The 27,042-nt window shown below is 40.8% G+C and overlaps 1 protein-coding gene and 1 non-coding gene across 7 annotated transcripts in view; one reads left to right on the top strand and one right to left on the bottom strand.

Moving 5' to 3' along the window:
• The window catches only part of PPP2R3A (protein phosphatase 2 regulatory subunit B''alpha), a 250,517-nt gene extending 224,238 nt beyond the window's left edge, over nt 1-26,279 (bottom strand). For 2 of the 6 annotated variants that reach the window (XM_058294990.1, XM_058294994.1), the window contains exon 1: nt 26,126-26,279. The gene's annotated coding sequence lies outside the window, so the exon portion shown is untranslated. Of the gene's footprint in view, nt 1-7,146; nt 7,191-24,121; nt 24,379-26,125 lie in introns of those variants that run through there. The other 4 variants (XM_058294992.2, XM_058294995.2, XM_058294991.2 and 1 more) reach the window with 4 other exon arrangements.
• LOC111760293 (U6 spliceosomal RNA) lies at nt 6,835-6,936 on the top strand. The gene has a single exon (XR_002794032.1). It is a non-coding gene; the product is annotated as a U6 spliceosomal RNA (small nuclear RNA).
• Nucleotides 26,280-27,042: the final 763 nt, after the last annotated feature.

The following is a 27,042-nucleotide window of genomic DNA, read 5'->3' as shown; positions in this document are numbered from 1 at the left end:
GATCTACAAAATATCCTACATTTGGTCTCTGGGAGCCCCTTCAAGTTAGTTGCTTCCTCTTGTACTTGTGACATGCCCTTATCATTTTTCTTGAGCACTTCCTTTCTGATGTAAGATGATTATGGAGATTTGTTTGAACATCTTTTATTAGTTGTTCCAACTTTGGAATCTCCTCTCAAGTTTTAATTTGTTCCCTTGACTGGGCCATATCTTCCTGTTTCTTAGTATGGCTTGTAATTTCTTTTTGCTGATATCTAAGCATCTGGTTATCTTCTTTTTTAAAGATTTATTTATTTTCCCCTCTCCCCCACCCTGTTGTCTGCTCTCTGTTCCATTCTCTGTGTGTTCTTCTGTGTCTGCTTGTATTCTCATTAGGCAGCTCTGGGAACCAATCCTGGGACCTTCCAGAGTGGGAGAGAGGCAATCATTCTCTTGTGCCACCTCAGCTCCCTGATCTGCTGTGTCTCTCATTATTTCTTCTGTGTCTCTTTTTGTTGCATCATCTTGTTTCTCCAGCTTTCCACGTGGGCCAGCACTCTTGCACGGGGCAGCACTCCTGCACAGGACAGTACTCTGCACAGGCCAGCACTCTGCATGGGCCAGCTTGCCTTTCACCAGGAGGCCCTGGGCATTGAACCCTGAACCTCCTATATCGTAGATGGGAGCCCAACTGCTTGAGCCACATCCACTTCCAGTTTTTAAGACTGAACTTCTTGTGCAACTGTTTCACCTCCAGAATAGGCCTTACTCTCCTCTGTTCCTCTCTGGGAATCTTGGAATGAGTTCATATGCTCCCTGTGCATATTTATTATAAACAACCATTTTACTTGTACATCTTTAAGTGGATTTTTATTTCTTAAAACCAGTCAATCTCTATAATATGCAAACACATATCATCAAACTGATAGTCTCTCTCCCTCTATTTTCCTTTCACCTCTCTTGTTTTCATAATACTCTATCTCCTTTCTTCTTGACCTCTCTCTTCATTTCATGTGTAGCCAAAAAAACCCTCATCATATGTAATGGATACCTGCCATGTTTTTTTAGCTGTCCAAAATGTTTTGACATTCTTCCTCTATGTGTGGGATTTCCAGTCTCCCCAATGCAGAAGCCCAAAAGTCACTTGCCCAGTTAGTGTTTCCATATTCTTGACAAATATTAACCTTCAGGACTTGAGAATTAGAAACTGGAATTCCTGGGAATACTCTGGAGCATTTTAAGAATATTTTATGATTTCAGGAATTTCCTGTGATAAAAAACAGCTTTATTGAGATATAAATTACATGGCATAAAATTCACATAAAGTATATAATATAGTGGTTTTAGTATATTCAAAGAGTTGTACAAGATGTTAATGTTATCAGAAAAATTTATGCTAAGTGAACGAAAACAGAAAGTACTACATATTATATGATTCCATTTATATACAATGTAAATATAAATTATATAAAGATGAAATTAGGTTATATAAGGATAGAGGGATTGAAAGGTGACTGATAAGAGATGTGGCAATTTTTTTTTTTTGAGTAATGAAATTATTCTAAAAAATTTTTGTGGTGAAAAACGCACAACATTGGATTATACTAAAAGCCATAGATTACACACTTTGGATAGGCCATATGGTATGTGAATATATCTCATAAAGCTGTTTAAAAATAAATAAATGTGCTCAAGAATAGCCATAACTAGCAGCTATGTATGGCAGGGGAAGCATGGAGAGAATTTTCTTGTCTATTATTATTATTGAAATAATGAAAATGCTCTAAGAATGACTGAAGTGATAAATGCACAACTATGTGATTATACCAAATACCACTGACTATACAATTTGCTTCAACTGTAATCTTTATTAATATGTCAATAAACACTGATTTAAAAAACAAAAAAGGTATTGTGCAATAATCACCGATATCTAATTTTAAAATATTTTTGTTATTCCTTATCTATTATCAGCTTATCCCCATTTCTCTCACATCCCAGCTCCTGGCAACCATTAATCTACTTTTTATCTTTATAGATTTGTCTATTTTGTACATTTCCTATAAATGGAACCAGGCAATATGTAGTCTTTTGTGACTGGCTTCTTTCACTTACCATGGTTTTGAGATTCATCCACCTTGTAGCATGTTATCAGCATTTTCATTCCTTTTTATTACCAAATAATATTCCAGTGCATGGATTTTCCACACTTTGTTCATCTGTTTATCACAGATGGACATTTGGATTGTTCCTATTTTGTGGTTTTATATGTAATGCTGTCATGAACATTTATGCACAGGTTTGTTTTTATTTTTTAATTTTTTTTATTTTTTATTTATCTCTCCCCTTCTCCCCCAAACCCCCCCATTGTCTGTTCTCTGTGTCCATTTGCTGTATGGTCTTCTTTGTCCACTTCTGTTGCTGTCAGCGGCATGGGAATCTGTGTTTCTTTTTGTTGCTTCATCTTGTGTGTCAGCTCTCTGTGTGTGCAGCGCCATTCCTGGGCAGGCTGCACTTTCTTTCGCGCTGGGCAGCTCTCCTTACAGGGTCCACACCTTATGAGTAGGGCCCCCCTACACGGGGACACCCCTGTGTGGCAGGGCACTCCTTGAGTGCATCAGCACTGCGCATGGGCCAGCTCCACACGGGTCAAGGAAGCCCGGGATTTGAACCGCAGACCTCCCATGTGGTAGACAGACACCCTATCGACTGGGCCAAGTCCGCTTCCCTATGCACAGGTTTTTAGGTAGATATGTTTTTGGTTCAGTTGGGTATAAACCAAGAACTGCTGGGTCATACGGTAACTATATTTAACATTCTGGGGAAACACCAAACTATTTTCCAAAGTGGGAACATCATTTTACAATCCCACCAGCAATGTATAAGGATTTCGATTTTTCCACATCCTCAGCAACATTTGCTACTGTCTTTTTTATTTTGGCCAGTGTAGTGTGAGTAAAATGGTATCTCACTGTGGTTTAATCTGACTGATTTCCCTAATTACTAATGATGCTGAACATCCTTTCAAGCATTTATTGTCCACTTGTATATCTTCTTTGGTGTAATGTCTACCCAAATCCTTTGCCAATATTCTAGATACAAGTCCCTTATTAGATATATGATTTGCAAATATTTTCTTCCATTTGTGGGTTGTCTTTTCACTTTCTTGATGGTATCATTTTAAGCAAAAAGGCTTAATTTTTACGAAACATGGGAAAACTACAATTGATATGACCTATAGACTGTGTTAACAACAATACTATAATATTCTTGCATCAATGCCAAGCTGTATTGTGTTGATAATAGAGGTATATGGAAAAAGTGTGCCAAATGTACGCTATGGACCATGATTGGTGGTAAAAGTCTGATGATATTGTTTCATAATCTGTAACAAATGTTCCACCAGGGTGTGGAGTTGTAAGGGAAATCTATACATCTGTATGATTGTTTTGCAAGTTTACAATATCTGTAACAAAAAATGTTTAAAAAAATAGTCTGGGTTGGGGGAAAAATACACAAAATGTAAGATAAGGACTATAGTTGGTAGTAATATTTTGAAGATGCTCTTGCATTGTTTATAACAAATGTTTCACAACAATGCAAAGAGTTGGTGGAAGGGTGATATATGCGACCCCTGTATGATGGTATGTATGTTTATTTTGTAAGTTCACAATCTTTACTATACACTTACTGTTTATGCGTGTTCATGTATGAATGATATACTTCAATAAAAAAAAATCACTGGACTATACTTGTGTGGGTCTACTTTTAGACTTTCTAGTCTATTCCATTGATCTATATATGTATCCTTTCATCAGTACCACACCATCTTGATTACTATAGCTTTATAGCAAATCTTAACATCAGAAAGATACTCTTCTGGGAAGCGGATTTGGCTCAATGGATGGAGCATCCGCCTACCACATGGGAGGTCCAGGGTTCCAACCCGGGGCCTCCTGACCTGTGTGATAAGCTGGCCCACATGCAGTGCTGATGCACGCAAAGAGTGCCCTGCCATGCAGGGGTGTCCCCCGTGTAGGGGAGCCCCACATGCAAGAAGTGTGCCCTGTAAGGAGAGCCACCCAGCACAAAAAAGGTGCAGCCTGCCCAGGAGTGGAGCCGTACACACGGGGAGCTGACGCAGCAAGATGATGCAACAAAAAGATAGATTCCTGGTGCTGCTGACAAGAGTGCGGGTGGACATAGAGAGCAGACAACTGGGGGTGGGGAGAGGAGATAAATAAATAAATAAATAAATAAATAAATAAATAAATAAATAAATAAATAAATTAAAAAAAAGAGGAAGAAAGAAAGATATTCTCACAGATTTTTAAAAATTGTTTCAGCTATTCAAGGATCTTTGCCTCTCCACATAAATTTTAGAATCTGCAAAATATATATATATATTGTGCTAGAATTTTGATTGGAATTGCTATAAATCTATAGATCAGTTTGGAGAGAATTAACATCTTAAACAGTGAGTGTATTAGTAAGCCAAAAGGTTGCTAATGCAAAGTACCAGAACTTAGTTGGCTTTTACAAAGGATATTTATTTAGGGTAGAAGCTTACAGTTACAAGGACCTAAAGAATCAAACTCAAGGTTACTTCCTCACCCAAAGTCTGTTGCCACATGTTGAAGCAAGATGGTGGGCAACATCTTCGAGGGTTCAACCTTCCTCTTCCCTCTTAAGGTTCCATGGGTCAGCTTCTTCCAATCTCAGCTGTAGGTGGGCATAGGGCTTGTCTCTCTTTCCAGGGCTCATTTATTTCTAGGCTCAGCTGCTCTGGTCTCTTCACAAGGTCAGCTGTAAACTATTAGGCAAATGGCTCCCCTCTCCCTGCGGCTGCAGGATCAAAGTACTCTTCTGTGTCTATAGAGTTTTCTCATGTATTTGCTTCTGTGTTCTTAAGTATCCATTTATATATCCCACCAAGGGGGCAGAGACCCAATCTTGCATAACTTAATGATGTGGTCAAATCAAAGCCCTAATCTTGATTTAATCAAGTAAACATAAAGCCTTTGAATGTAAATCAATCAAAGGGCATCATGCCCAGAGAAACAAACCAGTTTACAAATATAATCAATATCTCCTTTTGGAATTCATAAATAATATCAAACTGCCATACTGAATCTTCCAATTCCTTACATAATATATCTTCTGAATTATTTAGATCATCATTGATTTTTTTTTTCTCATTAGTGTTTGGTATTTTTCAGCATACAGAACCTGCACATATTTTCAGTTATATCTAAGGATTACCAGTGTTTTTGGGTGCTATTATAAATAATAGCTTAAAAAATGTCCAACTCTGGGAAACGGACTTTGGCCCAGTGGTTAGGGCGTCCGTCTACCATATGGGAGGTCCGCGGTTCAAGCCCCGGGCCTCCTTGACCCGTGTGGAGCTGGCCCATGTGCAGTGCTGATGCGTGCAAGGAGTGCTGTGCCACACAGGGGTGTCCCCCGCGTAGGGGAACCCCACGCGCAAGGAGTGCACCCATAAGGAGAGCCGCCCAGCGCGAAGGAGGGAGCAGCCTGCCGAGGAATGGCGCCGCCCACACTTCCCGTGCCGCTGACGACAACAGAAGCGGACAAAGAAACAAGACGCAGCAAAAAGACACAGAGAACAGACAACCGGGGGAGGGGAATTAAATAAATAAAAATAAAATAAAATAAAATGTCCAACTCTTTTCACAGTTTGTAACAATTGTTTCACAACAATGCAAGGTGTTATGGTGGGATAATGTATGGGGGCCCTGTATGAGGATATGCATGTTTTGTGAACTCACAACTTATACTATACAATTATTATTTATGGATAGCCATGCATGAATGATAAACTTCAATAGTTTTAAAAAGTCTAATTCCAAGTGTTCACTGCTATAAATGCAATTAATTTTTTATATAATGGCCTTGTATACTGCAATCTTGCTAAATGTACCCATTAATAATTGAAGCTTTTTTAAAGATTCTTTGGGGTTTTCTACATAGAACATCATGGCATCTGCAAATACAAACAGTTCTATTTCTTCCTTTCCAATCTAGAGTTTTTTTTGTTTTTGCTTTTTTTTTTTTTAAATGAGGTACTGGGACCGGGAATTGAACCCTGGGCCTTGTATGTGGAAAATCAGCACTTGACCACTGACCCACATCGACTCCCCTGAGTTGGTTATATGGTTTGTCAGTTATTCTTTGTTTTTTAGGAGGCACTGGGAACTGAACCCATGACCTCCCATGTGGGAAACAGGCGCTCAACTGCTGGAGCCACATCTGCTCCCTAGAGGTTTTTTATATATTTTATTCTTGATTTATTGCACTGGCTGGGGTTTCTAGTGCAGTATTGAATATTTCTGCAATAAACCCTACTTGCTAATATTGTTTTGGGGGTTTCTTGCAACTATGTCATGACAGAGAGTGGACTGTACTTTTCTGGAAATGACTTTGTCTGATTCTGGTATTAGGATTATCCATTTTATTAGAAATGAGAAATATTGCCTACTCTTCTATTTGCTGGGTGAGAGTATGTAAAATTTGTATTCTTCCTTAAATCTTTGGTAAAATTCACCAGTGAAACCATTTAGGCCTGGAGTTCTCTTTATTGAAGGTTTTTAACTATGGATTCAATTTCAATAGATCTGGGACTAGTCAGATTAGCTATTTCTTCTTAAGAAAATTTTGGTAGTTTTTGTCTTCAAGGCCTACTTAATCAAAGCTGCTGAATAAAGACAGAATATTTCCTTAAAAGTCTTTTTAACATCTATGGGGTCTGTAGTGATGTCCCCGCTCTTCACCCAGAGGATATGTATCACATAAACTATGAGTAAAAACCTAGTATTTATTTTATTTACAAGAATGACTCACTTTAGAGCACATATTAAAATTGGAATGACACAGGGAAGATTAGCATAGCACCTGTGCAAGAATGACACAAAAAAATATGGAATACTTCAAGAATCAGCTAGAGCTAAAACTATAAGCTTTTAGAAGAAAATAGAAAATTTTTGTGACCTTGAGTTAGGCAAATATTTCTTAGATACAATACCAAACACACAACCCATACAAGAAAAAATGTGATAAACTGGCATTCATCAAATTAAAAAATATTTGTGCTTCAGAAGACACTATTAAGAACATATAGGGGAGTGGATGTAGCTTAGGGTTGAGCACCTCTTTCCCATGTATGAGGTCCTGGGTTCATTCCCTGGTACTTCCTAAAAAACAAAACAAAACAAAACAGATAATGTCCACCCATAAACTGAACAAGTATTTGCAAAAAATATATCTGAACAAGGATATGTATCCAGAATACATTAAAAAACTCTTACAAACAATAAGAGGACAAGTGACCCAATTTTTGAAAAACGGGCACAAGATGTGAATAGACAGTTCACAAAGAAAATACAGGAATGGCCAATAAGCAAGTGAAAAGATGCTTAACATCAGTAGTCACTAAGGAAATGCAAACCACAAAGATATTACCTCACACAAGAATCCCCTAATAAAAAAGAGACAATAATCCATTTAGGTGAGGCTGTAGAGAAACTAGAATTTTCATGTATTGCTGGTGGGAATGTCAACTGCTAAAGCCATTTTGGAAAAGTTTTGCATTTTCTTAAAAAGTTAAACAGAAGTTTACCATAAAACCCAGCAATTTCACTCCTAAAAATCTACTTAACAGAAATTAAATCATATGTCCACAGAAAGATAGACTTGTATACGAACATTCACATCAGCATGGAAACTACCCAAATGTCCATCAGCTGGTAAACAGATAAACAAAATGTAGTATACCCATACAATGTAAAACTACATGGCAATCAAAAGAAAACTAAGTATTGATACATGCTACAGCATGGATAAACCTAGAAAACATGCTCAGTGTAATGAGCTAGTTACACTATCTACATACTGCATTATTCCATGCATTGTATGAAAGATCCAGAATAGGCAAATCTAGAAAGACAGAAAATAGACTAGTGGTTAACTGGAAGTACGGGTGGGAATGGGCATGAGAGATTTTGGGGGATGACAGAAATGTGCTAAAATTGGATTGTGTTAACAGCTATACTGCTCTATAAATTAACCAAAAACAATTGAATTGTACACTTAAAATGGGTAAATTTTATGCTATATAAATTATACTGCATTAAAAGTGTTTAATAAAAAGACACTATAGCAACAGATGAGACCCTGAAAACACTCTATAATAAGCAGGACTGACTGATTAGATCTGTCCTGTTTGATATGGTACCTACTAGCCACATATGGCCATTGAGCACCTGAAATGTGGCTAGTTCAAATTAAGATGTGCTGTAAGTATAAAACTCACACTATATTTTGAAGACATAGTATGAGAAAACTGTGAAATATGTCATTAATAATATTTGTAATGATTAAATGTTAAAATAATATTTTGGATATGCTAATTAAATATATTATTAAAACTAATTTCACCTATTTATTTTTGCTTTTCAAATATGGCTACTGGACAGTTTTTAATTACATACATGCCTTGCATTATATTTCTATTGGACTGTGTTGGATGACTGCTTTCTCTGGTCCTAATTCCTGGAAGCATCAGTCTTTGACTGCATTTCCTACTCTTGCTTTTTACTTGCTATCAGTGGATTCCTTCAAAGACATACTGTCTCTATGTCCATATAAAGTTTGATTCCAGCAGGAGAGTTTTAATACTTTTTCCCTTTTTTTTTCTGATTTCTCAACTAATTTTTCACAGGATTTGGAAAAACATACATTTCCAGAGAAAATACCAGGAAAGAATTCCCACATGGAAACTCTATGCCCCACCCACTTTGCAGCTAGGGCAGGCAGATACCCAAGTTACAATAAGCAGGTTTACCCATAAAAGACTTCCACTCAGAAATAAGTGACTTGAGAAAAGAGGTGTGTGTGAACTCCATTTACGTTATTTGGCAAACCAACTTGGGTACTTTAAAAATCATTTTTTCTTTTTGGGACACCTGAGGTAAATGCATTTTGAGTGTTGAATCAATACATCTCCTAGAATAAGGATGTATTAACCTGATATTCTGGAGGAGCTCAGTGGGGATCCAAGGGTCCCCACTGCGAATAGGGACTACTGATTAACACCTTACTTTCTTCTCCTAAAACCTACGGCCCAGATATAGGCTCCAAACCCAGTAACTTGCTCAATAAAGGTTTTATCTGTATTGAATTTCTCCTGAGAGAAAAGAAAACCAACTCTAATCTTTGATTATAATGGGGGCAAGGATGAGCAATATGCCTGCCCATATACCCACTTTTAAGGCCAAAGCAACAACATGATGGAAAGAGGAAACTTACTACCTTTCTGAAAGAGAGTGGGGATGCTGTGCTCTTCAGTTAAAGGGTTCCATCACATCTAAGGATGGTGCATGTCCTTTCAAGGATGGTCATTCTGGATCCAGGTACAATCTGACATCAATAAGTGGAGCAGTGCTTCCCAATCTTTTTTGACTAATAAACCTTTTTAAAAGTAATATTTAATTTTGCAAACCTCCTTAGGAATTTTTAAAATCATTTCTTTAAACTTTTGCATGGCACAGAATAAAAACAATTTTAGGCAAAATATTTTTAAAACTGTATATTATTAAAAATTGTACTGTAAAGTGCATGTGGCACAACGTTTAATATATTTAAGGAGAAGTTTTGACTTCTACTCACAGTAGATGGCATTGTTTACTGTGTAAGGAAAATCATATGAAGTCAAATAAAATTGTCAAAAAATTTAAAGATGGACTTAGTACCAAATATATACTGAAATGTAGATTTGCCATGTGTTAGAGCATCCAAAAATAAACAAACTGCTTTTATAACCTGACTTTGGATTTCTTCCATTTTGTGCTTATTAAAAAAATCAACCACTTATTTTAATAATTTGAGGATTTGTTTTTCAAAGTCAAAGTAGGAGAAATGGTTTCATGATGCTCCTTGAATGAATTTCTCAGCCAACAACACAATAAAGATATTTATTACCAGTAAATGGAAAAGCCAAATTGGATAGAATTCCCTATATTTTTCTTTTTCACATTTTTAAGTGTTTACCTCCTTTTTTTTAGAACCTTAAATACCTAATCAGAGAAAAACCAATACAATAAAACATCCAGCCGTCTATAACATTTTATAGTTAAGTTGAAAATGAATCCTTTTGATAATAAGCCTCTTCCTTATTTAATAACACATGGAGTTTTTCTATGGACAATCCAATTTAGAAACAAAAGCATCTTAATTTGATTAATTTGAGATTCAATAGATATTTGTATTTGGTGAATCAATCTGAAATTATTTGCCTAGAGAGGCCTTTAAGAATAGGAAATTGCAAATGCCAATTACATGCATGTATAAATACATGTTTAACTTTAAACATAAGAAATGCCTGGTTGATGTTTCCTATCATTTTTTAAATCTTTCTATTTTGAAATAATTTCAGGTTTACAGAAGAGTTGCAAATATAGTACATAGAGTTCCCTTATACCCTTTACCCAGCTCCCTTTAATCATACTGTTTTTTAGGTATTCAAGGCATCATGACATTTCAAAAGAATTTTCATAGATGAAAGCAACTCCCGTATTTCATAAAGAGCATCTTGAAATAATAATCTTGCAGAATTGTAATTTTATGCTCATTAATTTATGGTATTTTAACATGTGTTTCACACATGTTCCATCTTTAACCAATAGTCCACTATGAGTACAAATTAAATATACAAGAAAGAACAATTAAAAATAGTATATTGATCAAAAGCCACCAAAGTACACAATAAACTGACAATGACTAGAAATCATGACCACATTCAACCACTATCTCCTAACCACTCCAGGTTCACACCACATCAAACTGTTGTTTTTAAATGGGAAAAACATTTAAATAATTATTTTATTAATTTCCTAAAGCAGCTACTGATACAGAAACTATTATAGCTGTCAATAATATGAATTGATTCTAAGATCAATTCATGAGTTAATTCTAAAATTTCACAGGGAAGAGAAAATGTGTAAAAACAGTCAAGACAATTTTGGGGTTGGGAGACAAAGACAAAGGAAATGGTCAGGTTTGTCCCTCGAACTGAGGGCTGGGTAAACAAGTGTTCACTGTATTGTTAAGCTTTACACCTTATATGTTGGTTACAAATATTCTGCTTTAGCCACTTAATATTTCATTTTTTAAAAAAGAACAAAAAAAAAGGATCTTGCCTTATCAAGAACATTATAAATCTACAGCAATTAAAAAGGTATTAATGACATGGAAACAAAGACCAATGGAATTAAATAGCCTTAAAGCCAACCCACTCATGTAACAATTTAGTAATAATTTCGCCTATTATAAAAATCGTTATTCCAAATGGATAGCCAATTGACAATATTCCTCCCTTAAACTAGCCACAAAAATAAACTCAGTTTGTTTTAAAGACCTAAATGTTATTATTAAAATAATATGTAAAAATTCAAGTAAATGTAAGATTCTATGTATAAATCTTCAGGGCAGGAAAGACATCTATTAAAATATCAGTAAAATCAAAAGTCAAAGATAGGTTAAGTTTGACATAAAAATAAAAAACTATTAATTAACAAAAGAAACCAGGAACAAAGTGAAGGGACTCCTGAGGGAACAAGTTGGAGGAAAATGTGCCTTTATGATAATAAAGAATGAGCACCCAAAATATAAAGAACTATAAATGAGATTTAAAAGACAAGCAAAAAAAGAGTCCTTAAACCAGGAAGAAGCTGCTTTTTCTCTCATGTATGAGAAGTGAAGGGCTGCTGTGGCAGCTCCCCCATGCCCTTAGAGACCCAGGCCCTGCAGCTCCCTGACCGCCATCGCAGGAGTCATGGTCCAGGATGGCTTTCAGAGCTCCGGTCAGTACATCTATGTTCTACTATGTAGGATGGGGGAAAGGATGAAGAAGGGAATGTCTTCTTCCTGTAAGGAAAATTCTGAAAGTCACCCTCTACCTGTCTGCTTATATGTCATTAGCTAAAACTACTTACATGGTTACACTTGGCTCCAAAGCGGCCAATGAACATAGACTTCCAGGTGTGCAGCAATGTGCCTGGCTAAAAGCTGGGTTCCTATTACTAAAGATGAAGAAAGAATGTCTCACAGGAGATAATATGCAGTCTTTGCTATGCAACCCAATAGACACGTGGTCAAAAACTTGAGAAAAGATATTCAAATATTTGAGAAAATACATGAAAATTAAAACAATGAGATAGCAGTTTTTAGAACTTTTAAGTGGCCAAAATTTTCAAACTGGTGAGGGTGTGAGGATTTTTAGTCTTACTATATATTAATTTTAAAAAGAAGATATATTCAATATTATAACAATTAAAAAGTAATGAAATATTTTATTAAAAAAAAAAAGAAATAACTGGGAAACAGATGTGACTCAACCCATGGGCTCCCCTATACCATATAGGAGGTCCAGGGTTTGATGCCCAGGGCCTCCTGGTGAAGGCAAGCTGGCCCACGAGGCAAGCTAGCCCATACAGACTACCAGCCCACGTGGGAATGCCGCCCTGCACAGGACTGCCGCGCTGTGTGGGAATGCTTCCCTGCATAGGAGTGCCAGCTGACATGGAGAGCTGGCGCAGCAAGATGACGCAGCAAGAGGATGGAGGAGAGAAAATAAGAAGACATAGCAGAACAGGGAGCTGAGGTGGCACAAGAGAGTAATTACCTCTCTCCCACTCCAGAAGGTCCGAGGATCAGTTCCCGGAGCCGCCTAATGAGAACATAAGCAGACACAGAAGAGCACACAGTGAATGGACACAGAGAGCAGACAATGGGAGGAATGGGGACAGAGAGGGGGAGAAATAAAGAAAAATCTTAAAAAAAAAAGACATTACCGCTTTTAATTATATTATATATTTTATATACTATTAGTACAAAAAATTTGGGAACCAATTTGGCAATATCTACTAAAATTATGCCTGACTATAAGACTCAGCAATTCCTTCTTTCAGAATCGAGCCAATATAAACATTCATGCATTTGCACGAGTATAAGGATATTCGCTATAGTAATGTTTAAAATAAGGAAAAACCAGAAACAATACAAGTATTTGTCATTAGGAGAATAGCTCCAACTTACTTTCTTCATAGCATTACCACCACTATGTACTCTTATATTAAGCATTTATCTATCTGTTTGTTATCTAAGAAATTAACTCCATAAGAGTGGAGGCAGGGAAGCGGACTTGGCCCAATGGATAGGGCATCTGTCTACCACATGGGAGGTCCGCAGTTCAAACCCTGGGCCTCCTTTCCTGTGTGGAGCTGGCCCATGTGCAGTGCTGACGTGCACAAGGAGTGCCCTGCCATGCAGGGGTGTCCCGCGTGTAGGGGAGCCCCATGCGCAAGGAGTGTGACCCGTAAGGAGAGCCGTCCAGTGCGAAAACAAAGTACAGCCTGCCCAAGAATGGTGCCACACACACGGAGAGCTGACACAAGATGACGCAGCAAAAAGAAACACAGATTCCCGGTGCCGCTGATAAGGATAGAAGCAGTCACAGAATACACAGTGAATGGGCACAGAGAGCAAACAACTGGGGGAGGGGGAAGGGAAGAAAAATAAATAAATAAATAAATCTTAAAAAAAAAAAAAAGCAGAGGCAAGAAGAATATATTTATATTGTATGTATAATCTGTATATACTTGTCTGGTTAAAATTCATGGGAAATAATATATTGTCTTTTCAAACAACGAAACACACCATTTCAACCTTTAACAACATGAACCCACCAGAAGGCCATGATGTCCTGCCAGATTTAGCCAGAGGCTGAGAAATGCTAACCCAGAAGAAGTGTCTGAACTTGCTATACAGAGAACCTGCGACTGGATATGAGCTGCTTGCTCTTTTTTTAGGTTCTAAGGCATTCTGCAGAAGACTCCATCACTCCACTCTCTTCATTACACAGCAGAGCCAACTGCCTTTATTACTTAGATCCCAATACTGCCGCCAGCATGGAGGACACACCATGGGTCCCAAGCAGATCTGCTGGAAGAATACCAAGACTGTCAAATGTACCATGCTGAGAGAAGACAAAATGCAACACCTGGATCACAGCGTTGAGGGGTACTCAGCACTGGTAGGAGCAGTGTGTTCAGCTGTACTCACAACAGCAGTATTCTGGGGCATCAGCCCCAAGACCATAAAGTAAGGAGTGATCCACAAAAGGGAAGGGATTAGCATGTTCCTGCTATGACTTCTAGGCCTTTAAAGACATTTACTTTCACAGCCACTAATCTCTGCTTTTTATTTCTAATCTCACAGAGAGGCAGTTTCCAAACTGCTTTTCAAATGGGAAGGATTCAATTAAAATGAAAGCCTAAAGATGAATAAACAGGAAGCAGAGGTGGCTCAAGCAATTAGGCACCTCCTTCCCACATGGGAGGCCCCAGGTTCAGTTCCCAGTGCCTCCTAAAATGAAGATGAGACAACAACGAGGAGACAGCAAGTGCAAACACTGTGGGAGGGGGAGAAGACAGCAAGTGCAAACAATGAGGGAGGGGCAGAAATATTTTTTAAAAAATGAATAAACAAATAAATAGGGAAAAGGCGAACCTCAGTGCTTAGTCTTGGGGGGAGGGGCACTAAACCTATGCTAATTAGGCTTTTACCCCCACTGGGAACCTGAGATCATTGATAAGCAAAATCTGAAAGGGAAGGGAGACGGGAGCAAGGTGAGAAAGATTTGTACATATTAGGGGGAAGCAAAGGCCCTGGGCAAAGGACTTGAATAGACATTTCTTCAAAAATATACAAATGGCCAGCAACCACATGAAAAGATGCTCAATATCATGCATTATTTGGGAAATGCAAATCAAAACTACAATGACATACCACTTCACATCCACTAGGATGGCTTGAATTAAAAAAAAAGAAAACAGAAAATAACCAGTGTTGGCAAGGATATGGAGAAACTGGAACCCTCCTGCATTGCTGATGGGAATTAAATTGGTGCAGCTGCTTTGGAAAACATTTTGGCAGCTCCTCAAAAGTTAAATATAGAATTACCATATGACCTAGAAATTCCATTCCTAGGTATATACCTAAAAAAAATGAAAACAGGTATTCAAGCAAAAAGTTGTACACATATGTTCTTAGCAGCACCACACAATAGTCAAAAGGATGGAAACAACCTGAATGTTCACCAACTGATAAGTGGATAAACAAAATGTGGTATATCCATACAATGGAATATTATTCAATCATAAATAATGTTACAACATGGATGAACCTTGAAGCATTATGCTGTGGAAGCTGACAGACACAAAAAGACACACACTGTATATAGTTCCATTTACAGGAAATGTCCAGGATAGACAAATCCACTGAGACAGAAAACAGAATAGTGGTTGCCAGGGACTAGGGGTAGAGGAAATCAGGAGTGACTACTTAATGGATACAGGATTTCCTTTTGCGGTAATGAAAATGTCCTGGAATTACACAGGGGTGATGGTTGCAAAACACTGTGAATGTATTGGGAGTCAACGAATCTAACACTTTAAAAAAGTTAAAATAATCTGACGTGGATTTTACTTCAATTGTTTTAAAAAAAATTATACAGCTCACCCCTGACAGATCCAGGACTCACACCCTAGTACTGATTCTAAATATTCTGCCCATTAACCCTTCCAGTCTCCTCAACAAACCAAAGGAACTCTGGGCTACCTTGGCAATGGACTTCTCCCCTCACTTATTACCACCTAGGTATAGTGCCTCTGTTTGTGATGGTGGAATTCCCATCACTGCCTAAGCATGTTTCTAAACAAAATATTTTCTTATCTTGAACTCCCAGCACAAACCATCTGGACCAAAGTTGGGAATTCATGTCACAAAGTCATCCTCTATATGGAGGTTAACCATCATCTACCTAAACCTGATCAACCAATGGCAGTTATGATGACTAATCCCTCACAAGATGGAAGGATTTACCTATTTGCAAGAGTATAGCAACTGGGCTTATACCTTCAACGAAGAAACACCATTCTTCACTAAGAATCTTTGGCATTTTCCAACCTCTATGTTCTCTGTTCTGGTAGGCTACAACTCTCAGAAACATGAAGTACAACCGGGAAACGGACTTTGGCCCAGTGGTTAGGGCGTCCGTCTACCATATGGGAGGTCCGCAGTTCAAACCCCGGGCCTCCTTGACCTGTATGGAGCTGCCCATGCACAGTGCTGATGCGCGCAAGGAGTGCCTTGCCACGCAAGGGTCTCCCCGGCGTGGGGGAGCCCCACGCGCAAGGAGTGCGCCCGTGAGGAAAGCCGCCCAGCGTGAAAAGAAAGTGCAGCCTGCTCAGGAATGGCGCCGCCCACACCGTGCCGCTGACGACAACAGAAGCGGACAAAGAAACAAGATGCAGCAAATAGACACCAAGAACAGACAACCAGGGGAGGGGGGAAATTAAATAAATAAATAAATCTTTTAAAAAAAAAAAAAAACATGAAGTACAACCCTTAAACCCTCTTACCAGGTTAAGGTTGCCAATGAGGCAGTGATGGGTAAAAGACAGATTGATTGTGGCCACGTGCATGACAATCCATTCTAGATGTCACTCTAATCCAAGTCTTGAAGTTAAAAGCATTCACATGACCTTCTGGAAGCCAAAATCTGCACAGTGCTCCACAGATCCCTTCTCTCTGAGCTAAATGAGGGTCTACACCTCCAACTTATATCCATACTCTTGAATCACCATCAATGATAAGATTTCAAGGTGTGAGGAATTTTATATGCCTACAACTGACAAACCACACTATGATATTAAGTTAATCGGAAAAAAAATACAGCTGCAAAACCTACTCCTGGGAATCTGACAGTTAGACGTGCATTCTCTGACATAGATATCAGTTCCATTTTCAACATGCCAACAATCTCGTCTTTGTTAACCAGTTCAATGGGAGGATGATGTCAGGATCACTGCAGCCTGTATCACTGCTGACCTTTAGGAGCTCTACAGATTTCCAGATAAGAGAGCTAGGGCCTAATCACCATCGCCTGAGTCAGCCCCTTCAGGGGTCTCAAGGGCCCTGGCAAAATATCTTCTAAATGAAAAAATCTCCAGAAAAAATACAAGCAAGACCCCGCTAAGGTGGAGAACAGAGGGAAGTGGGGAATGGGGCCATGAGGCACCAGTTAGCAACTTCCCTGAAAAGTTAGGAGAAGCCTTGAGTAATTAACACAGACTAAGCACCCACCATACAGGTATTTAAATCTCCTGTCTCTCCCTTACCACTCCCCTTCTGGCCAAACTTTCCCAGAAGATTTTCCCCCAATATTCACCATTCCATTTCATTACTCCCTACCCACTTCGATTTGGCTTCTTTCAATCTAAAATGGTTCTTCCTGAAGTCAAAAATCCTCACCTTGCTAAATTTAATGGATCATTTTCAGTCCACATCTTTACTTGACTAATCCTTTCTTTTTGAAACTCCTCTCCACTTGTCTTTTATGACACATCTTAAACTGGAATTAGGTTATAAAGTAAGTACCTAAGGCAAAAATCAAGTATAGTTGAAATTACCCTTGAAAATCCCTTCAATGACCCATTAAGTAGAGCATACCTGTTTTTTTGTATATATAACCCTATATAACAATGAATAGTATATAATAAATGTACATGTAAATAAAACTCATCTACTTAAAATACTGTATGGTACATAAAGTTAGGCTTGCATACTTAACTGCAGACAAGGGACCATTCCCCTGTATCTGTCTAATCACTTCTCAACCCCTTCCTAGAACCAGCTTCCGTTACCTAACTTTGAAATTCTGGGCCAGACCTCTCTTCTCTTTTTACTATCAGTGGTTCTCAGCTTCCACTACTCAGTGGAATCACCTGAGGTAGCTTTTGAAAAAATCCCAGGATGGGAGCAGATGTGGCTCAAGTGGTTGAGCACCTGCTTCCCATATGGGAGGTCCTGGGTTCGGGTCCAATGCGTTCTAAAAACAAAAAAGTAAACAAATGAAAAAAATCAATGCAGGGGAGCCAATGTGGCTCAGTGGTTGAGCCCAGATTCCCACATATAAGGTCTTGGGTTCAATCCCTGGCACCTAAAAAAAAAAAATCCCAGGGTGCAATTCACACCAGTAAATAGAAACAAATTTCTGGAGTGTAGTATTTTTCAATCATCCAGTAATTCAATGTGCAGCCAAGATAAGAATTTCTGTTGTATGCTCTCTTCCTAGATCAAGCATCACACATTTAAATACCTACAAGTTCAGAGAAGTAAATGAGCAAAACAGTCTAGGTCTAAAGTTAGGGAGTGGTGGGATCTGTGGTGAACTGGAAAGCAGCTGCAGTCAGCTGAGACTAAGTTCCATTTAATTGCTGCTTTATGGGAAAGCCAGCTCAGTAGCGCTCAATCTTCAAATTTTTCAAGAGAAGTCCAAAATCTGGATTTTCATGGGAAATCTTCAGATTTTAAAATGTTGGCAACAAATCCAAAATTAAACAAAACAAAAAAACCACTGTATGTATGAAACAAAACACATCTGTGGGCCAGATTCAGCTGCAGATTGCTAGTGTGCAACCTCTGCCCTAGGTAATTTCTTCCACAGCCTTCAATTACTACCTAAAAATTTGTGTTTCCAGTTCAGCCCTCTTCTCTGGCCTCAGGATTCAAAAAGCCAAAGGCTTATGTGACATCTCCACTGAAAAGTCTCACCAATCTCAAAAGAAAATGTGATTTAAACCCCACTCAAAATCATTTATCTTTCCAGATAACCCTGGAAGACAACTCCACCACTCACTTGCGTGGGCAAGCCAGAACCCTGGGAGTCATCCTAGGCATTTATTTCTCTCTCTCATCCCCTACAGCAGGGGTTCTTAACAAGGTGTCCATAAACTTGAATTTAAATTTTTTTAAAAACCAACATTATTCTTGTGGGGCCATGCTGGTGCGGGTATGATATATTTATTAAATAATACACAATAGAGTGTGGACTTAGTAAGGGGTCCGTGGTTTTCCCCTGACTGGCAAAGGGGTCTGTGGAACAAAAAAGGTTAAGAAACCCCTGCCTTACAGCATATCAATCACTAAATCCTATCAATTATGCCTCCTAAATATATCTGTTGCATCCATCTTTACCTCTCCATCTTTACCTTGGTCAGAGCTACCACCTTTTCTCTCCTTTCCACAAAAACTTTAACAAGGATTAGCTGTCTGCCACATCCACTAGTTTGTTTCCTTCCAAACCCAACCTCTGCAACATGGCTAATCTTTTACAAACACACATATTGTGACAGTTTTAAGCTTCTGTGAATCCCAGAAAAAGATGGTATCTTGGAGTTAATCCATGCCTGTGGATGTGTGATCCTTAATTGGACCAAATTCCATTGAGGATCTTTGAATGGAGTACTTCAGTGAGGCATGACCCAGGGTAGGTCTCAGCCCACTTGCTGGAGACATTCAGAGACATACAAACAGAGTTGCCATTTTTACCCTGCCATGAGAGAGGATTCAAGGATCATCTACAGTCACAGAAAGACAGAGAAAGGCTGAGAGGTTAAGAGAGAGGCTGGAGGCTGGAATCAGCTCCCCAAGCTGAAGAGATGAGGCCCAGAGTGAGACAAGCCACAAGACTGATTGCCCACAGCTGAGCTTGTGGAGTAAGCACAGACTAGCTGTCATTTTGTCTTGCCACATGGCAGGAGTCCAGGATCGGTGGAGCAACCAACATTTGGTGAGAAAGCATCTCTAATGATGCCTTGATTTGGACATTTTCACAGCCTCCAAATTCTGTTTTTACCCTAATAAACTCCCATTATAAAAGCCAACCCATTTCTGGTATTTTTGCATGGGCAGTTTTCAGCAAACAGAAATAGATACTGAGAGAGTGAGGTGCTGCTGCTATGCGAACACCCCAAACGTTGGAATGATTTTATAAATAGGTAGAGGGAAGACTCTGAAGGAACTGTGAGATACTTGATAGAAAAGGCTAGACTGCTTAAGAAAACTATTGGTAGAAAAATGGATGCTAAAGGTACTTCCAATAATGCCTAAGAAGGAAATCATAAATGTACTACTAGAAACCAGAAGAAAGGTGATCCTTGTTTTAAAGATGCAGAGAACTTGGCAAAATTAACTCCTGATGTTACACGGAAGGCAAAGTTGGAAGGATGAGCTTGGATATTTAGCTGAGGAGCTTTCTAAGCTAAATGTGGAAAATGCAGCCTGGCTTCCCCTTGCAGCTTATAGTAAAATATGAAAGGAAAGAGATAAGCTGAGAACTGAACACCTGGGTACAAAGAAACCAGAAATTGATAGTTTGGGAAATTCCAAGCTTCCAGAAAATGAGTCCCTAAGGACAGTGCTCCATGTGAGGACTTAACAAAACTTGGAACCAAGCAGCCATTTCCTTGCAAGTCAAGACTGGAAGTAGAGTTATCCAGAAAGGATTTGTGGAAAGTCTTACTGTCTGACAGCCTGGACCCCTGTTTCCTGCATATGAATCCAACATGCTTTTTGCAAGATCTGTATGAAAGAAACCACAGCCATTCTGGACTAAAATGGACAGAAAAGGCAGAGATTGAAGGAAAAACTACTTCAAGGGCAAAACTGTGGAAGTTGAGGTATAGACTTAAGACATCTTTTGGGGCCAAGAGAGGGACCCCACCCATGTGTGCATAAAGGGTGAGTTTGCCCTGATATTTGAAGAGGGTGGGCCTTCTACCCCATTGTTCAGGGAGAGGTCTGCCAACCCAGGCTTTAGAGAGGGTGGGGCATATTCCTCTGGAGTTGGGGAGAGTTAGGTCACCATCCCACTGTATAGAGGGGGTTGAACACATGCCCCAGAGGCTGGGGAGACTCTGGACATCATTCCAGTGTTCTTGGAGGATGAGGGTGAGTTCAGCTGCCACTCAGATGCTTGATGAGGGTGGAGCTGAGAAGATGGTTGCTGGGCAAGCCCTTGAAAGGTGTGGGACTCCTTCTCCAAGCCCAGATAAGAAACCATCATGTTACAGATAACTCTCAGACTTTGAAAATCTAATGGAGTATGCCTGCAGGTTTTTGGAAGTGTTTGGGACCCATGACCCCTGTTTTCCTTCCAATTTCTCCCTATGGTACTGGAAATAATTTACCCTATGACAATATTGGGAGCAGGTAATTTGTTTTGTTAGTTTCACAGGTCTATAACCAGAGAGGAACTTTTCCCCAAAACAGACTAAATGCCTGTAACTTTTTCTTTTTTAATGAGATTTTGTACTTAGCATTGCTATTTAAATGATTTAAGGCTTTTGGAATATTGTGATGGAATGAATATATTTTGTGTAGGGAAAGAACATGTCTTTTGGGGATCTGGAAGGTGAAGTGTGACAGTTTGAAATTTTTGTATATTCCAGAAAAGACTGTGTTTTTGAACTTCATCCATTTCTGTGGGTGTGGGACCCTCTGATTGGACTGCATTCCACTGGGGACCTTTAATTGGAGTACTTCAGTGAGGCATGACCCAGGGTGGGTCTTGGCCCACTTGCTCGGGTCTTTTATAAACAAGAGAAACATACAGAGAGACATACAGAGAGCTGCCATATAACAGGATTCCAGGATCATCTACAGCTATAGAAAGAAAAACCCTGAAAGGCCAAGAGAGAGATGGGAGGCTGGAATCTGCTCCCCAAGCTGAAGAGATAAGGCCCTGGGTGAGACAAGCCATATGCCTGATTGCCCACCTCTGAGCGTAGGGGAGGAAGTAAGCCTGGAGAAGAAGGAAAAGACTGGCTGCCATTTTGCCTTGCCGTGTTGCAGGAGTCCAGGATCAGTGGTGAGATAGTAACTCTGATGATTCCTTGACTTGAACATTTTCACAGCCTCTGAACTCTAATATTTTACCTCAATAAATTCCCATTATAAAAGCCATCTCTTGTATTTTTGCATGGGCAGTCTTTAGCAAACTAAAACACATATTTATATGTGTGTGTGTACCCTTTGCCTCAACAATTCTACTTCTAGGAATTTATCCTACAAATACAGTCACATATATGTGAACTGGTATATTCATGGTATGGTTTGGTATAGTAAACAATTGGAAACAACTGAAATGTCCATCAATAGGGGAATAATTTAAAATCTGTAGTATACAGCTGCCAAAAGATGGAAACAATTCAAGTGTCCATAATCAATGATGGATAAACAAAATGTAGTATACACATATGATGGAATATTATTCAGTTTTAAGAAGAAATGAAGTCAGCATGCATACGACAACATGGATGAATCTTGAGGACATTATGTTGAGTGAAATAAGCCAGACACTGAAGGATAAATATTGTATGGTCTCACTAATATGAACTAAATATGAGTAAATTCATGGAGGTAAACTCTTATAAAGTATAGGTTCATAGGAGATAGAATGTGGGTTGAGAAGGGGAAGCTGATGCTTAATCTATGTAGAATTTTTAAAGGTGGATTATAAATGTGTGAAAATGGACAGTGATGGTAACACATTACAGTGAATATAACACTGCTGATTTATAAATGTGATTGTGGCTCAACGGTGTAGTCTAGGGTCATAAATGCCAACAGAAAGTAAGCCAGAGGATAATCCAGGGACTGTATTACACAGTGACTTGGTGGTGGATGAGGATTGTGGTACAAATACAAAAGTATTCTTCTATTACAAGGTGTTAAGAATATGGTGATAGATGGGAACTGTGTAAGTAATGTAAGAATAGATTTTCCCTTTTGGAGCAATGAAAATGTTCTTAATTTGACTGAGGTGATGACAACACAAGTTTGTGATAAAAGTGAGAGCCACTGAGTGTGCAATTTGGATGGATTGTTCATCCACCAAGGTGAACCCTGTGGTGGATGATGGACTAATATGAGAACGTTCTCTTGTGAATTAAAAAAATATAAAATACTAATACATGGTGTTAATAAAAGGGTAGTTTGTGGGAAAAATACACCAAAAGATATGGGCTATAGTTAATAATAGAGAGGCATGACAGATAAGCAAATGAGGAGTGTATTGTCATTGGCATTAAGGCAGCAGCATTTAGAACAGAGGTTCTCAAATTGGGGTAAGATTTTGTCCCTCCTAGGGGATAACTCACAATGTCTGAAGGCATTTTTAATTGTGACAACAGGATGTGTGTGTGCCACTGGCATCTAGTGAGCAGGGGCCAGGGATGCTGCTAAAGATCCTGCAATACACAAGACAGCCGCCCCCACCCCCAGCCAAAGAATTCAAAATGTCAACAGTGCCACAGTTGCGAAACCCTGATTTAGAGGATGGTAATATTCAAAGAGAAAGGGTAATTCTACTCCAGGTGTCAGCGTTTTATAGGGGAAAGTGAGTATCAAGAAAAGCTTCAAAGAGAAAATAAAGCTTTAGCTGTGTGTTACTTTTCTTTGCAGGCTTTCAAAATGTTCTTTATACCTACCAGTGTCTTCTTAATATCCTTTATTTCTTAGGTCATATTTTCTTTAAATTCTTTGAAGTGATTTAGGAGAGTTGTGTGATTATCACTGACTAACTGTAATAAATCCTGTATCTCTTGAGTATAGTTGGCTTGTTCTTTTGTCTGGGCCATCCCTTCCTGTTTCCTAATATGGCTTGTAATTTTTTGCTGGTGTCTAGGCATCTGAATATGTTGGTGAATTTATACACTGATGGCCAATTTCTCTCTCTTGCCTATTGTGTTGGGGTTTTTTTTCAGTTATTCTTTGATATTTGCTTCAACTTATTCTCAGGCTTTAAAACTGCCCAGCTTAAGTTTTCAAAATCAGGTCAGGGATTCACTAGTGGGGTGCAGATTTTCTCCCAGGGGTTGGATACTGAGAGCAGCAACAGTTATTATCCATGCAATTTCCAGACCAGCCAGCAGATGGTGATAGTCAGCACACCTTTCCACAGAGGTGTTTCAGTCTCAGCTTTCCCTGGGGTTCCTGTGTTGAATCTCCAAACCCAAGATTCAAAGCAGGCTCTGCTGGCCCAATTCACTGAAGAAAAGCACCCCGACCTCCCCTCCCTTTTCCCTTGAAACGGCTGACAGGGAGGAAGATGTCTGTTTCCCTCTCAGTCAGCTGCAGTGAGTCAGGTGTTTTAACCACCTTAATATCTTGGGGGTGGGGAAGGGGAGACCTTCCTGGCCACCACAAGGGCTTCGTAACTCACATTTGTTGTTTTGACTTCTTCGTCTCTCTGTCCCTCACCCTCCTTGGAGTTGTGTAGCACTGTCCTGGTCTGCTGACCCCCAAAGCAGGTCCCTGAGATGGCTTTTGGCGTTTTCTTCCTTGTTTTTGTGAGAGCATTCACCTCTGCCCGCTAGTCCATCACCATCTTCCCACAATCCTCTCTAGCTGTGTCTTGAAAGGTGGCAGGGCCAGATCAGCACAGACTATGTTAGAGGTAATGAGGAGCCTCTGAAGAGTCTAAAAGCAAAGTTATGGTCTGAACAGGTGCCCCCTTAAATACTCCACACTCCAAAACTATTCATCTCCTTTATTTCTTTCTTGTTGAAACAAAACTTCCATTCTATCAGGGCAGCTGGTTTCAGTTAAATATTAGGGCCAAATTAATTCAGACCAAGATAATGTCAGATAGCCCCTTCACTCTCCAGAACGTTAAGCTGCACCAAAAAATATGCAAATACTTGTAAGTGCAAATAAATCTCTGCTTAATTTTTAGGCTGTCAGTGAATAACGTGACTTTTGCACTCAAAGGCCAACAGCCATCAGGCTGGTCCTGGTAAAGACTTTTCCAAAGTTTCTATATTTAAAAAACTTTTAACCTGTTTCCAATGTCCTCTTATTTTTGAGCTCCCAGATTATAAACGATCCATATCCAAGGTTTTTCCACAAGTATCTCATGCTATTTGCGCTTCTGCCAGAGAGGACAGGAGAGCCATTTGGATGCAATAAATGTGAACACACTGTGTCAATCAGGAGTTGTCTACAGATTTTTAAAAGGCTTCAATTAAGTCATGGACACTACTGAAAGAAACTGAGAAAAATTTCAATGGTGTCATGAAGAAAGAAATCTGTGTTTTACAACACAAGCTTGCTGCCCACTGTGCTAGATGTCCACGGCTCTTACCTAGTATGGCAATTCTTAGGGTCTCGGTGCTGGATACTCTTTTTATAAGAAACTAAAGCCTGAAACTAATGAAGAACAAAGTAAAAAGCCTGGCACCAAAGGTTTGGGGGGTGTCTTGCATATAAATGAAAATTTGAGGAGGAACTCTTCCTCAGAATTTGGAAGGCACTACAAATCACTCTTTTCTGCTGACGTTAAGAATTTATTTTGTATTTTCAGAAAATTTCCTCAGAAGAAAATACCTTATAATTTACAAACAGCAATTTATCTTCCCCTACATTTGCAGACCACTAAGAGTGGATAAAATTTCCTTAAGCTCTACCAGAGAGTCAGAGGACTGGGAATAATGAGAGCACAGCAGAGTTCAGATACAACATTAACTCGATGCCCGGCCAGCTGGTTTCCATCGAGAGGTCCCCCAGGAGAAAGCCGCTCCTAGGCTTCAGGGCGGAGCGAGACCCACCGAGGCAGCCCGAGGGCGGCCGCCGAGCAGGGCCGACCCCGGCCTGCGTTCACCTTGTCTCAGGTACTCTGCTCGCGGCCGCGCCAGGGACCCCGCCCGCGGCCCGGAGCTGGTGACACATCCTTCTTTGGCCAAGTCGGGCTGAGGTAGGGCAGGGGGCGGGGAAGGAAAATAAAGCCTCAGCGCGTAACGACGCGACTCTCAAGCCTTCCAAACCGTTGGCATTTGTTTCTCTGCCAAGCTTTCCTGTTAACAAGTTCCTGAGAACTGGGCGGGCGAACCGGCCTAGGAGCCCCGAAAAGAGGGAGGCCCCAGGCCGTGCCCAGCGTCTCTCCTCTGTGCGCGCCCCCGGGGCAGGCGGCTCCCACACCTCCCGGGCTATTCTGCCCGCCGAGCGAGCTGGGCTTGCACAGACGCCGGCGCCGCCTCGACGCCCGACTGCCACGGCTCTGCCCGCCGGGTCAGCCCCGCGCGGCCCCTCCGGCCCGGCCGGTCCCCGCCCCCGGCCCCCGGCCCCGCCCGCCCCGGCCTCCGCGCGCCGCCCCCGGCCTCGCCACCCCCTCAGGCCGGGCCGGGGGCGCCGAGGGCTCGAGGCCGCGCAGCGCGCGTCCCGGACCTACCTCGGCGCCCGCCGCTCCTCCTGCTGCTGCTGCCCCGGCTCGCGGGCGGCGCGAGATCCCGAGCTGCGAACACGGCGCGTGAGGAGCGGAGGCCCGAGCGCGCCCCGCCCCGCCGCCTGCCGGCCTCGGCCTCCTCGGGCGCCCGCCCTCCGCTGCGGGTTCGGCGCCCCGCCCCTCGGCACCGCGCGCCCCGCCCCGCCCTAGGCCCCGCCCCCGGCGCCGCGCGCCCCGCCCCCGCCCTAGGCCCCGCCCCAGGCCCCGCCCCCTTGCCGCCCCCTCGCCCCGGTCCTCTCTGCTCTTCCCGCCCCGCCGGGAACGGGGCCTCCGGGATCGCCGCGAAATCCGACGTGCCGGCTTCGCACGCCTGGGTTTTGTCACGATTGCTTTTTGGGGCGTGCGTGTCTCTGGCTCGGATTTATTTGTATTGTTGTTGTTGTTACTGTAGTCCCCGTTAGCTGTTTTTTGCCCGCCTCAAGGAGGCCGGGCCTCGTGGCCCCTCCGAGGCCGGAGCCCGCGGCCAGCAGCCCGCGCCTCCGACCAGCCTGCCCGGCCTCGCAGACCAGCCAGCTGCCGGCCCCTGCGCTGCCTTTTGCGCGACCCAGCAAGTTGTGAATTTTGAAAGAAAAAATATAATTTACTTTTCACTGTTATTGTTAAATATAACCCAAATACAGAAAGCCCTATGAGACCAATGTGCGGCTTAATGAATTATTCTGAGACATACCCTTACACCACCCAGATTTAACGGCATATAAAATGGTCCGGCTCAAAATAAAACTTCGTCAAGAGCCAAGAGGGCCCAGCCTAGGAAGGGCCTCCTGAAATCTGGTAATTGCCACAAATCTAAAGACCACCTGCCCATAATCCTTCCCTCTCCAGGCACACAACTGTAAAATGGATACAGAATGAGTAATCCC

This window comes from Dasypus novemcinctus, chromosome 4, assembly GCF_030445035.2.
Source record: "Dasypus novemcinctus isolate mDasNov1 chromosome 4, mDasNov1.1.hap2, whole genome shotgun sequence".
Classification (NCBI taxonomy): domain Eukaryota; kingdom Metazoa; phylum Chordata; class Mammalia; order Cingulata; family Dasypodidae; genus Dasypus; species Dasypus novemcinctus.
The sequence above is the reverse complement of the archived record's forward strand: the minus strand, read 5'-3'. Positions and strand labels throughout refer to the sequence as shown.